Genomic DNA, 16,519 nt, shown 5'->3' with positions numbered 1-16,519 from the left:
GGTGACCTGGGTCCCTTTAAGAGCGATCTGAGTACTTATAATGGTAAAGATCATTGCTCGGTTACCATGACAATCTTACTCATGTCGGGGAGACAAAATCGTTAAGGACCTTCCATATATTACATCTTCTATTGGCCAATAGTGGACATGTGACTGTGGATGGTGTGATACATTGCATAACGAGACCTTAGAGTTCCTATTGGCTGCTATATTTCAGCTATTTGCATATGTGCTGTGATTGGCTGTTAGCGGTTAGAGTGTGGCCATTATTTGCAATGGCCCATTATTTTCTATGGGAAATTTGGGGTCGTTTAACGTAAATTTCTTAAAAACGACAAATCCGATCGAAACGAAAAATAGATAGCACACCACACACCGCCGAGGGCTTCGAAACGCAGTTTGAACGGAGTGTGTGCACAAAGCGGTTCGGGCTGTATTACGCGCAGAAAAATGGCTGGAAGAAGAAGAAGAAGAATACGGATTACAATATAGTGCTTTTCAAGCACTATAATTATAAAGTAGCTATAAACCTGCTGATGACGCAGCTAGTTTTGATTTTTAAAAGCTATAACGCTTTTATTATTCCATTTACATACTGATAGGGCTTGTACTTTGTATAAAATAGGGGGAAATGTTTTTTGTTATTTTTTTTTTTTGAGGCCTTTGGTTTTAACAGAGTGATTGGTAAAAACCAAACATAGGGAGAGATTTATCAAACTGGTGTAAAGGTAGCTTTACACGTACTGTATCGCAGCTGATTTTCTGCTGCAGGATCGGGGCTCTTAGCGGGCACAGTTCGATTGCCGTGCCCACTTATCAAGTTTTCAGATGCAGCTGTCAAAGTTGACAGCTGCATCTGAAAACTTACTGCAGCCTCATCCCTGGTGTCCAGTGGGGTGGATCGCCCCAACCCCCCAGCCTCCCCCCCCCAACATAGTCATGGAGAGGCGATCCTTGCTTTCGGGACCGGCCAGGGTCTGCGGCATAATGGCGCTGATCCCGGCTCAGCACTCGATTGCTTTCGGCTGCAGCAGCTGAAAGCAATCGAGCGCCTATCTCATTGATCTGTGCAGTATAACTATACTGCATAGATCTCAATGAGAGATCAATGTGCATATACTTGAAGTCCCCCAGGGGGCTTCTAGTGTAAGTGTAAAAAAAAATAAATAAAGTGTTATTATTAATATAAAAAACCCTCCCCTAATAAAAGTTTGAATCACCCCCCTTTTCCCATGTTATAAATAAAAATAAATAAACATGTTTGGTATCGCCACGTGTGTAATCGCCTGAAGTATTAATTTATCATATACTTGATCTCGCATGGTAAACGGCGTAAGCGCCAAAAATCCCAAAGTACAAAACTGCGTATTTTTGGTTGCATCTAATCCAGAAAAATTGTAATAAAAAGCGATCAAAAAGTCCCATATGCGCAATCAAGACACCAATAGAAAGAACACATCATGGCGCAAAAAAATGACACCTCACATAGCATCATAGGCCAAAGGATAAACGCGCTATAAGCATGGGAATGGAGCGATTTTAAGGAACATATATTTTTTTTCCAATTTCACCACACATTGATTTTTTTTTTTGGGTTATGCAATGTACTTGATGCAAAAATTCAGCCTCTCATTGCAAAGTACAATTAGTATTAGGTGAAAAAATGCAAGTGCTATGGCCTTTTAAGCAAAAGGAGGAAAAAAACGGAAGTGCAAAAATTCTAATTGGCCTGGTCCTCTAAGGGTTAATTGAACATATATATATATAAAGAACATGGCAATAAAAAGGTTTTAAATTTGCCAGGTTGGAGAGAATAAATTGTTTATTAATTAGAGGTGGGTGGGGATAGACACACATGTTTGATATCCCTATATGAAGCATGAGGTCCATTGGGGTTTAGGCTGGGTTCACACTACGTATATTTCAGTCCTCATATTGCAACCAAAACCAGGAGTGGATTAAAAACACAGAAAGTCTCTGTCCACTCAATGTTGAAATTGAGTTGATGGCCGCCATATAACAGTAAATAACTGCCATTATTTCAATACAACAGCCGTTGTTTTAAAATAACAGCAAATATTTGCCATTATATGGCGGCCATCCACTCAATTTCACCAATGTGTGAACAGATCCTTTCTGTGTTTTCAATCCACTCCTGGTTTTGGTTGCAATATGAGGACCACAATACTGACTAAAATATACGTAGTGTGAACCCAGCCTTAGGCTGCGTTTACACTACGTATATTTCAGTCAGTATATGTATATTTCAGTCAGTATATTTCAGTCAGTATTGCAACCAAAACCAGGAGTGGATTAAAAACACAGAAAGGATTTGTTCACACAATGTTGAAATTGAGTGGATGGCTGCCATTTAATGGCAAATATTTGCTGTTATTTTAGAACAATGGCTGTTATATTAAAATAATGGCCGTTATTTACTGTTATATGGCGGCCATCGAAATCACAGATGCACCACCTCGTATGGCCGTGCAATAATCACGGTCCAAATTCGTGTAAATTATATTTAATTTCCCAGAATCACGTATAAAATCTAACTTTTATTAGATATGCATTAAAAGTAAAAAAATTATTAAAACGTGTTCTACACATATGAAATAGGCACTTCACAACAGATCTAGGGTGTTGACCCTCTGATAGACTGGTATACTTAGGGATAGATTAGCCCAGATGTATAGAGATGAAACCAGACTTCAGAAAAAATTGCGATAAACAAGTATCTCTGTCTCAATCCAAGTCTCTACACCCATCCTGGGCATGCTGGGGGTAGTGAGTAATCCCTGTGGGGATGAGTGCACCATATCTGCACTGTGACTTTTTATCATGATGGCTGTCTTGGCAAACACTGTCAGTATAGATGATTCATGCACTTGCCAGTTTCTGTGATTGTACCTGCTGTATGAGACTTTTTTCATCTTCCAGGATTGGATGTTCCTCTAGTACTTGGCAGACATAGCTAGTATATGCATGGTTGCCATAGATGATCATAGAGGTTATGCATGTTATCATATTTGCATCTGGCTTGTGACTTCATAGGATACTGGTATCTAACCTGAACCCCAAAGGACTGTCTCTGAGGGTCATTGCTATCCCTATTGGTCATACATACAGTTTCTGATGTGTAATACTGCAGCCATAAAAGTGTACTCCTGATTGTGTGTGGTTTGTCTGTGTCTTGGGGTTATCCTGACCTGTTGCTCCAAGTGCTTATCGGAGGCCGGGCCAGGGTGAACACCCGACGCCAGGGGCGGATTAACTTTACCATAGGCCCCGGGCTGCTCACCAAGCTTGGGCCCCCCACCCCACTGTAACTATGCGTGAGACAGTGCCATGTGATCCTATGTGGCAAGGCTGGAGACTGGTGCTATGGAGATGGAGCAGAAAGTGCCATTTCCTTATGCACAGCTAACCAAAGCAAAGTAATTAAAACCAGTCTGCCCTCTAGGTCACAGAAGTAGTAGGTAAGAATTAATACTTCACACCAAAACACCATTGTAATTACTGAAAACGTATCAATGTATTAAAATGAAAAAAAAAAATACAGAAATTATTTAAACGTATTAATGTATTAAAAAAATATATATACAGAAATTAAAAACTATATATATGAAAGTACAGAATGCATTGGCAAGAGAGCAAAGATCAACCTTTAGCAGCATCGGAGGAGTACAACTCCTATCATGGAAGTTGCTGTCAGCAAATGATGGGGAAGTAGTCCAGAATTAACAGTCCGATGTGCTGTTTGTTTGTTATAAACTTCACCAAACAAACAGCACATCGACTGTTTTAATTCTGTGTGCTGATACTACTGTGCACTGTCCATACTGAATTAGCTGATTCTGGACTACTTCCCCATCATTTGCTGACAGCAACTTCCATTAAAGGAGTTGTACTCCAATGCTGCTAAAGGGTGATCTTTGCTCTCTTGTTAATTCATATATATTGTTTTTAATTTCTGTATTGTTTTGATTTCAATACAGTAATTCGTTTTCAGTAATTACAATGGTGTTAATGGTACTTTGGTTTTAAGTTCCCCTCCCGCCTGCAATTACCTGACCCCCCCCCCCCACACACACACACAGGGCCGTATTTACAGCACCTGCTGCCCTAGGCACTAAACTTGAAGACGCCCCACTTTCACTGACCTAGTTTATGAACAATTATATTGATAATTGATCAGTTTAAGTCCTTATACCCACGTTCCAGGCACTGGCCATACATATGGTGTTTAAATATTCGAGGGATTATACTGACACTGATGCTGGGAGTTCTAATAATCTGTTCCACTGCAACACCGTCCATACATTCGTCAGGTGCACGGAACGTGGGTATAAGACCACCATACCAGACCTGCCATACTGTGACTGGATAACTGTGCCATACCAGACCTGATACCACCATATTGTGACTGGATAACACTGCCATGGCAAATGTGACCAATACCACCAATATTATTAGTTTATTATTATATTTTAGTCCTAGAGGAGCTGCAGAGTCACAGGGTAACTGTACACAGACAGTGCGGGACTACAACTCCCAGTGTGTTCTGTCTGTCTATGCAGCCTTTGTCCCATTCAACTTGAGGGAAAGGGGGCACAATCAGTAGCTAGACCACGTTGGGAGTTGTAGTCCGACATTGTCACAGCTCCTGTAGAACTACACCCCCCCCCCCCCCCCCACACACACACATTTATATACTTACATAACAAGCTGTCACTGAGGTCCCGGCAGCAGAGGGTCAGAGGTCATCATTCACAGCGAGCTGGTGTGGAGAGGCCAGATAACAGAGCGGCCCCTAGCTGCAGAGATGTCATCCAAATCCAATCACTGCTGACAGTGAGAGGTGAGAGAGAGGGAGAGCGCAGGTGCTGTATTTCCCGACCTTCTCTCTAGATACTTCTGTGCTCGCGTCTGTGACGACACCCCCCCCTCCTTGAAAAGATGCCATATTGACCGGCAAGTCTGAGAGGGAAGTGGAATGGTAGGGTGAAAAAAATAAAGAGTTTATTTTTCCTCCTGGTGCCGCCCCCTCAAGCTGCCCCCCTAGGCACCGGACCACAAGTGCCTAGGGGTAAATACAGCCCTGCACACACACACACACACACACACACACACACACACCTGACCCTTATCCCCCCACAAACACACCAGACCCTCACACCCCCCCCCCCCCCAACACATACACATGTTACCTCACTTGAGCATGATAGCCCTGAGGTGATGAAGTGCGGCGGGGCTGGAGCTTGCAGGGAGACTTCCAGGATCGAGGTGGGGCTGAGCAGGAGCTCATGCGTACAAGGCACGGGTGACGTCACTGACGCTGGGCCCTCAGGTACCGCTCACTAAAGGCGGCCAATGCATGTTGTGGGTCGGGCCAGGGGTCAGAGGCTGCGGCTGCTGCCAATCCGGCGCTGGCGGGTGACGGACGCAAATTACTGACAGGGGGGGGGGAGCGCGGACTCCTGGGACAGCACGCCACAGCAGCACATCACTCAGGGGCCCACTGGGCCCCCAAAGTGATGTCCTGCTGTGTAACCTCATGCAAAGTAATAATGTGGGCGGCATGGGCCCCCCCAGGGCCTCGGGCCCCGGGCGGCCGCCCAAACCGCCCACGTTATAATCCGCCACTGCCCGACGCACACACAGAGTACACACACTATATATATCCCCACTTGTCTCCGACCCTTTTCTATATTCATCTGATTTTTCTATTTATTTAAACACAACAATTCTATATAATCTCTAAACAGTAACCACTGTGTTTTGTGAAGGTCTCCTGATGATCCCAGGGACATATCTGGGTGAAACGCGTAGAGACTTGGATTGAGACAGAGATACTTGTTTATCACAATTTTTTCTGAAGTCTGGTTTCATCTCTATACATTTGGGCTAATCTATCCCTAAGTATACCAGTCTATCAGAGGGTCAACACCCTAGATCTGTTGTGAAGTGCCTATTTCATATGTGTAGAACACTTGTTTTAATACATTTTTTACTTTTAATGCATATCTAATAAAAGTTATATGGCAGCCATCCACTCAATTTCAACATTGTGTGAACAGATCCTTTCTGTGTTTTTAATCCACTCCTGGTTTTGGTTGCAATACTGACTGAAATATACTGACTGAAATATATACGTAGTGTGAACGCAGCCTTAGGCTATGTTTACACTGCGTATATGTCCGGCCGCATATTTTCGCGGCCGGACATATACGCGGTAAACTCCGGCCGGAGATTCACGCTACTTGCGGCCGGCTACGTACGGACTGCGAACTTACGCCCGTAGTCTACTTACGCTTCCCGAGCGCCCTACGTAGCGATCTGACAGCGTTCTTTTACTTGGAAATCTTCGGCTAGCCCCGGACACCCCACAGAACCTTTTGGATCAGCACAAAAAGCTGCAAAAATGAAGAAATCACCAGTACGTACGGGACTGCATGTAACGCTACGGGCGTAAGTTACGGCATTTTCGTCCTCAAACAATGTTCTGGTTCATTTTTTACGGCGCCGCGTACGATCCGGGCGTAAGTTCGTACTTAGTGTGAACTGTGCAGCCGTACATCGTATACTTTCCATTGTACGCAAACTACGTAAGTCTCCGGCCGCTTCTTCACGGAACGCGCTACGGCCGGAAACTTACGTAGTGTGAACATAGCCTTAGGCTGGATTCACACTACGTATATTTCAGTCAGTATTGTGGTCCTCATATTGCAACCAAAACCAGGAGTGGATTAAAAACACAGAAAGAATCTGTTCACACAATGTTGAAATTGAGTGGATGGCCGCCATTTAATGGCAAATATTTGCTGTTATTTTAAAACAATGTCTGTTGTATTGAAATAATGGCAGTTATTTACTGTTATATGGCGGCCATCTACTCAATTTCAACATTGTGTGAACAGATCCTTTCTGTGTTTTTAATCCACTCCTGGTTTTTGGTTGCAATATGAGGACCTCAATACTGACTGAAATATACGTAGTGTGAACCCAGCTTTAAAGCGTAACTGTCATTTAAATGTAATTTTTCAGACATCCATACATATTATTAGTACAAGTAATTTTAAGAAACTCTGTAATGGGGGTGGGGGGTAGGGTGAATTAGCACGGAGAGGAGAAAAGGCAGACCTACAAAACACTACATCCTGCAATCTTATCTCACCAGCTTCCCAGACTAGCAGTGGCCTTTCTTACCTCTGAATCAAGCGTTTTATGTGCCCAGACAGTCTCTAAACTACTGGGCTGCTTCTCTGCTCTCCCTGCTCACTCCTCCTACTCAACCCCTTCCCACAGCTTACAATTACCTAATAAAACCTATTACAGAGTTTCTTAAAATTGCTTGCACTATTTATTTCTGCAAAAAAAATAATATTAAATGACAGTTACGTTTTAACAAGACATATGAATACAATGTCTTCCTATAGTGTTTATAAATTCATTTTCATGTTCTGTTTGTTTTGTAATTAGAAACCCTTTGTGTCTACTCATAAACAAGCAAAGAGGCGTGACACAGCCGGATGAAGTGCTAAGGCATGAAACTGCTGATAGCACTCAAGCAATCCCTCTCTGACCTGTGTTGTTTTATCTTTCGATGAAATAAAGAACTATTGATATTTGGTAACCATAGGGTGAGTGCCTTATTTTTTCTTTTATGGATGATCTATTATGATGACTACTATCAAAATAGAGCACCACGCGCTTTTTTGTACGAGCGGTTCCTACCTCAGTCCATCTTCTCTAGTGTCAGACTTACTTTCAGTTTAATTAAATATGGTGGAGTTTTGGTTAGTAACTGTATAATGGTAATATGTATGGAGATAATATTTATTTCTTGTCTAGTATTATTGTCTGGTATTACTTGGTAATGAGCGCTCTGGAATTAAGGGTGCTTTATAAATAAATAAATAGTAATAATAATAATAATAATAATAATAATAATAATTGTGTGGCTATTATATAAAGGTATACAGTACACTTTGTTGGCACTGTATTATGCTGCTGGTTTTCTCCATGCAAACCTTTGTTAATTGATATTTATGTGTGTTTGGGGGGAGACATTGGAGTTTCGGCCTCAGGAAGTAAAAAAGCTAGAATCTGGTGATGCAGTGTGGTCTGTCAGCATTATGTTATAGAGCAGGAAGAACTGAATGTGCTAATGATGGTGGTAAATTAGCCTTTTCATGGCAACAGGATCCCTTTTAATGATATGTTTTTTCCCTTTTCTACCCCGTTATTATAGAACACCTACAAAATAAAAAGCTATAATCTCTTATATGAAAAAGATAAGAAGAAAAATAAATGCATAGCTGTTAAATAAAAATCTGCATTTAAAAATTTAGCCCTGGACATTAGGTTCCCTGCCATACCATTGCCGGTTATATTCCTGTCATATCTAGTTCTTTTCCAGCAACATTTCAGGGTAACCAATGCATCATTAAAGCATTACTGTCACTAAAAAAACCCTTTTGATACCCTTTTCACACCGTTTTTTATTGAATTCCGTCTTAGTGGTTGGTGCCCCAGCAATTGCTAGACAGAGGTGGGAGAAGCACATGTAAATCTATGGAGCCTACAATTAGGGCTGATGACTTCTGCAAAGAGGCTGATGGGGCAGTGAGTGGGAAGAAAATTGTTCAGCTGTTTGCTTCTCCTGGTTATATTTAGCGATCAGTGATAAATTCTCAGATCCCAACTAGAGATGAGCGAACCTCGAGCATGCTCGAGTCCATCCAAACCCGAACTTTTGGCATTTGATTAGCAGTGGCTGCTGAAGTGGGATAAAGCCCTAAGGCTATGTGGAAAACATGGATATAGTCCTTGGCTGTATCCATGTTTTCCAGACAACCTTAGGCTACGTTCACACAGAGCAAAAGGGGCAGATTACGCGAGGAAATATTTCTGCCTGAAATCAACTGACGCTGAATTTCCGAGCAGAATATAGCAGAATGTAAGCAGAATCCCTGCGTATTCCGCTAGGAAAGTGTTAATCTCGTAATCAGCTCTTGACAAATTCAGCGCGGAATACTCGAGGAATCCACGCTGAATCCGCATGCATTCAGCGCTGAAATTCAGCGAGCATTTGGTGAGTAAACTAGACTATACCAGAATATATACTAGAATCCTCCTCCCCCCTTTTTTTCCCATTTCCGCGCTGATTCAGCGCGTAATTTCCGCTTGTATTACGCTTGTATTCCGCGCTGAATGCGCGCGTATTCCGCGCTGAAACAGAAAATCAGAGCCCCATTGATTTGTATAGGCTTCCGCTAGCGGAAGAATGAACATGTTCATTCTTCTGGCGGAAAGCGGATTAGTTCAGTGCAGAAATTCCACCGTGTGAACTGCAGAGCAGAATTTCCATTCAACACAATGGAAATTAGCTCTGCACCTATTTTAACGGCTGAAATTTCAGCGCTGATTCAGCGCAGAAATTCAGCTGCTTTTGCTCAGTGTGAACGAGCCCTTAGAGCTTTATCCAAGTTCAGCAGCTGCCACTAATCAAATGCCGATCGTTCAGGTTTGGATGGACTCGAACCCGAACCCGGTTCGCTCATGTCTAATCCCGACCAATCAAAACTTTTAACATGCCTGTGTTAAATGTCTAAAGCTTTTTAAAGTAATCATAACTGTTTAAAGGAGAAGTCCAGTGAATTGAAACTTTCCCAACAGGCAGGGGCAGGGGGGAACTTAATAAACAAGCACTACTTACCTCTTCCTGTGCCCCCAAAGCATGACTCATTTTCCCCTGAGTTCCAATGTTGTCATGAAAATACCTGACACGGCTGATGTATCAGCCGCTTATCCAATCAGCGACTGCAGTAATGTCCTGCCCCAGTCATTGACTGGCTATGCGTGCAATCCTTCAGCTTGGTTGTGACATTACTGGAGGAGGAGGTCCAGGAGCCCAGCAGGAGTCCCAGAGCAGGAGGACAATGCTGCGGAGGCACGTGGACAGGTAAGTAGCACTTATTTATTATGTTCCCCCCTGCCCATACATGCTGGAAAAGTTTAAATTTGACCAGACTTTGAAGGGAATGTGTCACAAAGGTGTGTCAGTGCCCACCTCAGCATGCCCACTGTATCTTCAGGCCAGCCCCCAATGTCAATCATTCTGGAGGAGATCGGTGGTGGGCTAAAGATACACAGGAGAGCAGGGCTGACAACTATCCTACTGTCAGCCTGGAATAAAGAAGCTTTTCACTGTAGACAACAGATCACACCGCATTGCCAAAGGCATGTACTGTATGTAATGCTCCTGTGTCTGGAAACTGGAAGCTGTCAGTTTCCCTTTAAATTCATCTTATTCTTATGAACATGGTTGGATTAATTCAAACTAAAGCACGTGGCATTTGATTACCGCTGGCTGGAGAAGTTAAATGCAGCCCTAGGGAGTCCCAGAGAACAGGAATACAGCCATAGGCCATTATGCCGTATCCATGTTTTCCAAGCAGCCTTAGGGTACTGCTACACAAATCGATTATCGCTTGTACATGGCTGATTACCGGACGATAATTGTTTTGTCGGCTGATCGTTGACTTTCTGCATGAACCAAAATACTGATAGCGACAGTCTGCTGGCTGTCGCTCTGTTTAATAGGATCGGCGGCAGCAGAACGCCGCTATCTTCTATCCCTTCCAAACAAGGAGCAAGCGATCAGTGACATGAGAGGTCAGCGCTCACTGTCTCCTAAATATTGTGCCGTGTAATGTGGCCCTTAGGGCTGCATCCAATGAACCAGAGTGTGCTTAAGGTCTGTAGTCATCAGTCATTTAATTGCATCTAATAACAAAATTCTGGTATCAGGTAACAAAATTCTGGTATCAAGTACATTGTCTACTTAAAAGTTTTGCACTTGATTCTAAGCTTGTGGGGCAAGGCAAATACATTCTGATCTTCAGACATGTTTGCTGAACAAAAAGGCAAAGTCAAATGATGAATACTCGGGAGTTCCTGAGTTATGTTGCCACAGCTGCTTCTGTGATCCAAACAACTGGGAACTGAGGTGATGTGGATGTCATATACAGATGTACCATTGAGATTGCGGTTATATAATGTGGCTGGTACCTGGTTGGAAAGATTGAAATGATTAATTGTTTCCTTGCTACAGAAATGATCTTTATAATCTGTGTGACTTTCCTTTAAGTCATTGACAGATACTGTGGAGATAAGATGCGTGCTGTAGTCAATGTTCATGCTTGGAAATGGAAAATTGATTTTAATAATTTGATCATGCGGTAAGTAAGTTGGAGAGGTTCTGTGACTGGCATGGCCATGGCTTATATATTCTGATGGGCCAATAAGCCCTAAATTAGTCTTGATGGACAATAATTCTGCTTTCAGGGTGCTGTTTTCCAGGTTTAGCTCTAGCATCCTGTTTTCTATTACACAGTCTTGTAGACGTTTCTTTTCTCTTGATCTTTTGGCGGCTAGGTTGTTCCGCCTTCTCTTTTCCCAGTAATGGGCATCTTTCATTTCCTCTGGTACAAATTCTCTTCTACGTCGAGTATTCTTACTGGTCCTGCTTTTCATTACCTTCTCTTTATATTGTTCAGGGTTAATATTGTGATTCCCAAATATGTGAGACATTGTAATTTGTTAGTTTCTGGAAGAGTTATCCTGGAAATAAGAACACAGAATGGTATATTGAAAAAAAAATGCTTTATGTAGTCAAAGACAGCTACATAATACATTAGTTGGCTATGAAAGCCTAATCATTGCAATTGCAGGGGGCAAACCAGGGAACTTTCCCCAAATTAAATCAAAATCCTTTATTCTCTACCCATAGTCAATACAATAATTTATAATTTCTTTATTGAACATACATACACAAATGAGAATGAATACCCCTAGTCTAACCCATAAAAAACGTATGTATTGTCTGTGGGCTGAGACATTTATGGAGGATATAGGGTAGATGAATGCTGGGTGCACATGCCCTGATTTTCAGGCCTTTTAGGATGGCCCTAATTTTGGTGCCAAAATATAGTTGTATTTTGGTACCAAAATGATGGTCATGCAAAAGGGCAGCCGTAAGATGGCCAAAAAAAGACATGGAAACAAAGCGAGACACAGTTAAAATCTATAAAACAGCAGAGCGCCACCAGCTCCTTGCCCATCATCCCTACATTGTGAAAGCATGGAGAGGTGGGTTTTTTGGTTTTTTTTTTTCTCATTGAGGTTAGGCCTGGTTGGCCTGAGTTCAAAGTAGGGCCAAAGAGAGGCCTTACTACAGTGTGGGTGAAAACTAGCCCTAATTACTGTGTGATTTAATAGGGATTCTAATTACTATTTGGGGGCATAAATGGAAGATCAGTATGAAGAAAGACAGCACTCTATGGTGAAGATATTCTGGTTATGATGTATAACCGTGCAAGTCATATGGTAAAATGTCACCTTGGAGGGTTGTACATAGGTGGGGCCCAAAACCTATGAACAGAACAAGATACTAGATAGCAAGGAACCACAGCCACTCCTGTGAATGCCACAGCTGGGGAAACGTAATTAGATGAACCTCCACACCACTGACACAGGTAGGAACAGGCAGAGGTCACCATAAAAACATTTATCTAAGGGTGTAAAATTTAGACTGGTGCAAACTGGCAACAGGAACCAATCACAGCTCAGCTTTCCTTTCATCAGAGCTGGAAGCTGAGCTGTAATTGGTTGCTGTGGACAGTTTGCACCAGTCTAAATTTTACACCCTTTGATAAATCTTCCCCATTGTGTAAAAAGTTTTCATTAACAAACTAAATTTATTTAATAAATGATGCGCACAAAGCACAACGCTTTTTGTGGCCGTACTGGCCTCTTCTACCGGTAGTTTAAAGAAGAGGCCAGTATGTTCTTGAAACACGCATAGTAAAATGTATTTTAGCATGATACCCAAGGACCACACAACCTCTGGCTTTCTCAAGAGATTTATTTATACTATGTACTGTAATAGTGCTTTTACACGGAACGATTATCGTTCGAAATTTGAGGCAGACAAACAACATATATGGACAAAGAGGCGCGCTAATATAGTGTAGCATAAACAATAACAGTGGGAAAATAACTTGTAGGATGACCAAACTAACCTGGTGGTGTTGTGCAAATCATAGGCACAACACTAGTAGGCGTTTTTGTTGGGTTAGTCCGCTGCCTGGCCTCTGGTTCTCTGCTCTCGGCACCCATCCTGATGCCAAAGCACGAAAATGCAGATTGGAATTGACCATTGGACCATACATACAGCCACGGTGCAGGACTCACAAAATAACTGCAAGGACCTCACAGGTGTCCATCTTGGGCGTTTATTCACACTAGGCTTAAAAATGAGCGACGCGTTTCGGTGTCGGACTGACACCTTTATCAAGCTCCTATATACAATAACATACATTACTTAATTACAAAGACAAAGATCCTCTATATAACTAAGAAACAACATAAAATGAGTACTAAAATCTATCATGCAGTACTGAACAAACCGTATGGCATAGACATAAACATTGCTAACGACTATGGCTCAAATTAGAATGACTGACACAGTTAGCCAATATCAGGTCAGTTATGTCAAAAAGGTATAAACGGCTATAGAACACTCCAAAAATTAAACCAATTGGGCAGACTCAATACACATGACTCAATTCCTGGCTGGTTACATGCATGATATATACCCTGGCACTTGTGTGCCGCTCTGCTTGATGCCCGCTATTCTCAAACAGATGTGATGGAGGAAGGAAGGAGGCCAGGGACGTCTTAGTTTGGGGACCGCTTCTGTCCAGGAAATGATCCTTGGGGCCCACCAATATAGAATCAGTGAGACACAACACGCTGACCCCGTCCTTTCCTGGATTCATCTGTATCTGTGACAAATCCCTTTTTCAGTTGAACTAAAACTCTCAGAACCCCCTCTATTTATACAGCTCTCAGGTTATGCTGGGAGTTGTAGTCTCTGAGAGGACAACCCTGTAATAAATCACTGTGTGAAGAGTCTCCTGGTGGCTGCAATCTGTGGGTGACAACCATCAGCCCTGAAGGTCCAGCAATACATCTGTCTACACTGTACTACAACCCCCAACATATGCTGAGGACTGCAGACTGTCAGTACATGCTGGGAGTTGTAGTGCCTGCAGCTGTTGTAGTTGGGTCCTAGGTGCATCATACACTGGATGCTTTGTGGCATATAAGAATACATAGATCTGTGGGGGCTCAGTGCAGGGAAGTGACCCCAGAACAGCACTAATAGGGGATAGGGGAAGATGTTGTTGTTCTATCCCCTATTAGTGATGTTCTGGGGTCACTTCCCTGCACTGACCCCCCACAGATCTATGTATTCTTATATTCCACAAGGCATCCAGTGTAAAATGCACCTAGGACCCAACTATAACAGCTGCAGGCACTACAACTCCCAGCATATCCTGAGGGCTGCAGACTGTTCTGGGAGTTGTAGTGCCTGCAGCTGTTGTAGTTGGGTCCTGGAGGCGTTGTGGGAGATCAGAATACATAGATCTGTGGGGGCTAAGTGTAGGAAAGTGACCCCAGAACATTACTAATAGGGATAGGGGTAGATGTTTTTGTTCTATCCCCTATTAGTGATGTTCTGGGGTCACTTCCTTACACTGAGCCCCCACAGAACTGTATTTTGATCTCCCACAAAGCATCCAGTGTATAGGACCCAACTACAACAGCTGCAGGCACTACAACTCCCAGCATGTACTGACAGTCTGCAGCCCTCAGCATATGCTGGGAGTTGTAGTGCCTGCAGCTGTTGTAGTTGGGTCCTAGTTTAAAAGTTTGCGCTAGTGTACTGTAGTGACCGCAGGGCTGTGTCAGTACACTACCGCAAACCATACACTGACCCAATGGTACACAGGCTCTGCACACGATAGAAGTGATTACAGTGCAGTTACTAATGACTCACAGGTGACGTCTTCTCCGATTTGGCATCGCTCACTTTTTTGCTTTCTTCTCCATCTGGCGCAGCCATCATGAAGACATCTCCGACCACAACTCACGGTGAGGGGGAGCAGCTGGGGGTGGCAGGGGCAGAGTATAGGGAGGCAGAGGGAGCAGCTAGGGTGGCTGGGGGGAGACGCTGGGGGGGTCCTGGGGGTGTAGGAGGAGAGACTGGGGGGTGCAGGAGGAGAGGCAGGGGGGGAGCTGGGGGAGAGGCTGGGGGGTGCAGAGGGAGAGGCTGGGGGGGTGCTAGGGGAGACGCCGGGGGGGGTGCTAGGGGTGCAGGAGGAGAGGCTGGGGGGTGTAGGAGAGACTGGGGGGGATGCTGGGGGAGAGGCTGGGGGGGTGCTGGGGCAGAGGCTGGGGGGGGGTGCTGGAGGAAAGGCTGGGGGGGGTGAAGAGGGAGAGGCTGGGGGTGCTAGGGGAGAGGCTGGGGGGATGCTGGGGGAGAGGCTAGGGGGCTGCTGGGGGAGAGGCTGGGGGGTGCTAGGGGAGAGGCAGGGGGGTGCAGGAGGAGAGACTGGGGGGGTGCAGAGGGAGGGGCTGGGGGGTGCTAGGGGAGACGCCGGGGGGGGGGGTGCAGGAGGAGAGGCTGGGGGGTGTAGAAGGAGAGACTGGGGGGGTGCTGGGGGAGAGGCTGGGGGGGGGTGCAGAGGGAGAGGCTGGGGGGGTGCTAGGGGAGACGCCGAGGGGGGGGGGGAGGAGGAGAGGCTGGGGGGTGTAGGAGGAGAGACTGGGGGGGGGTGCTAGGGGAGAGGCTGGGGGGGTGCAGAGGGAGAGGCTGGGGGTTGCTAGGGTAGAGGCTGGGGGGTGCTGGGGGAGAGGCTGGGGGGGTGCTGGGGGAGAGGCTGGGGGGTGCAAGATGAGAGGCTGGGGGTGCAGGGGGAGAGGCTGGGGGTGCAGGAGAGAGGCTGGGGGGTGCTGGGGGTGCAGGAGGAGAGGCAGGGGGGAGAGGCTGGGGGGTACAGAGGGAGAAGCTGAAGGGTTGCTAGGGGAGAGGCTGGGGGGGTGCTGGGCAGAGGCTGGGGGGGTGCTGGGGGTGCAGGAGGAGAGGCAGGGGGGTGTAGGAGGAGAAACTAGGGGGGGTGCAGAGGGAGAGGCTGGGGGGTGCTAGGGGAGATGCTGGGGGAGAGGCTGGGAGAGGCTGGTGGGATGCTGGGGGAGAGGCTGGGGGGATGCTGGGGGAGAGGCTGGGGGGGGATGCTGGGGGAGAGGCTGGGGGGGATGCTGGGGGAGAAGCTGGGGGGATGCTGGGGGGGTGCTGGGGGTGCAGGAGGAGTGGAGCTAAATGCATAGCTGTTAAATAAAAATCTGCATTTAAAAATTTAGCCCTGGACATTAGGTTCCCTGCCATACCATTGCCGGTTATATTCCTGTCATATCTAGTTCTTTTCCAGCAACATTTCAGGGTAACCAATGCATCATTAAAGCATTACTGTCACTAAAAAAACCCTTTTGATACCCTTTTCACACCGTTTTTTATTGAATTCCGTCTTAGTGGTTGGTGCCCCAGCAATTGCTAGACAGAGGTGGGAGAAGCACATGTAAATCTATGGAGCCTACAATTAGGGCT

The sequence above is a fragment of the Dendropsophus ebraccatus genome, chromosome 7 (assembly GCF_027789765.1).
Source record: "Dendropsophus ebraccatus isolate aDenEbr1 chromosome 7, aDenEbr1.pat, whole genome shotgun sequence".
Lineage (NCBI taxonomy): Eukaryota > Metazoa > Chordata > Amphibia > Anura > Hylidae > Dendropsophus > Dendropsophus ebraccatus.
Note: the sequence above shows the minus strand (reverse complement) of the source record.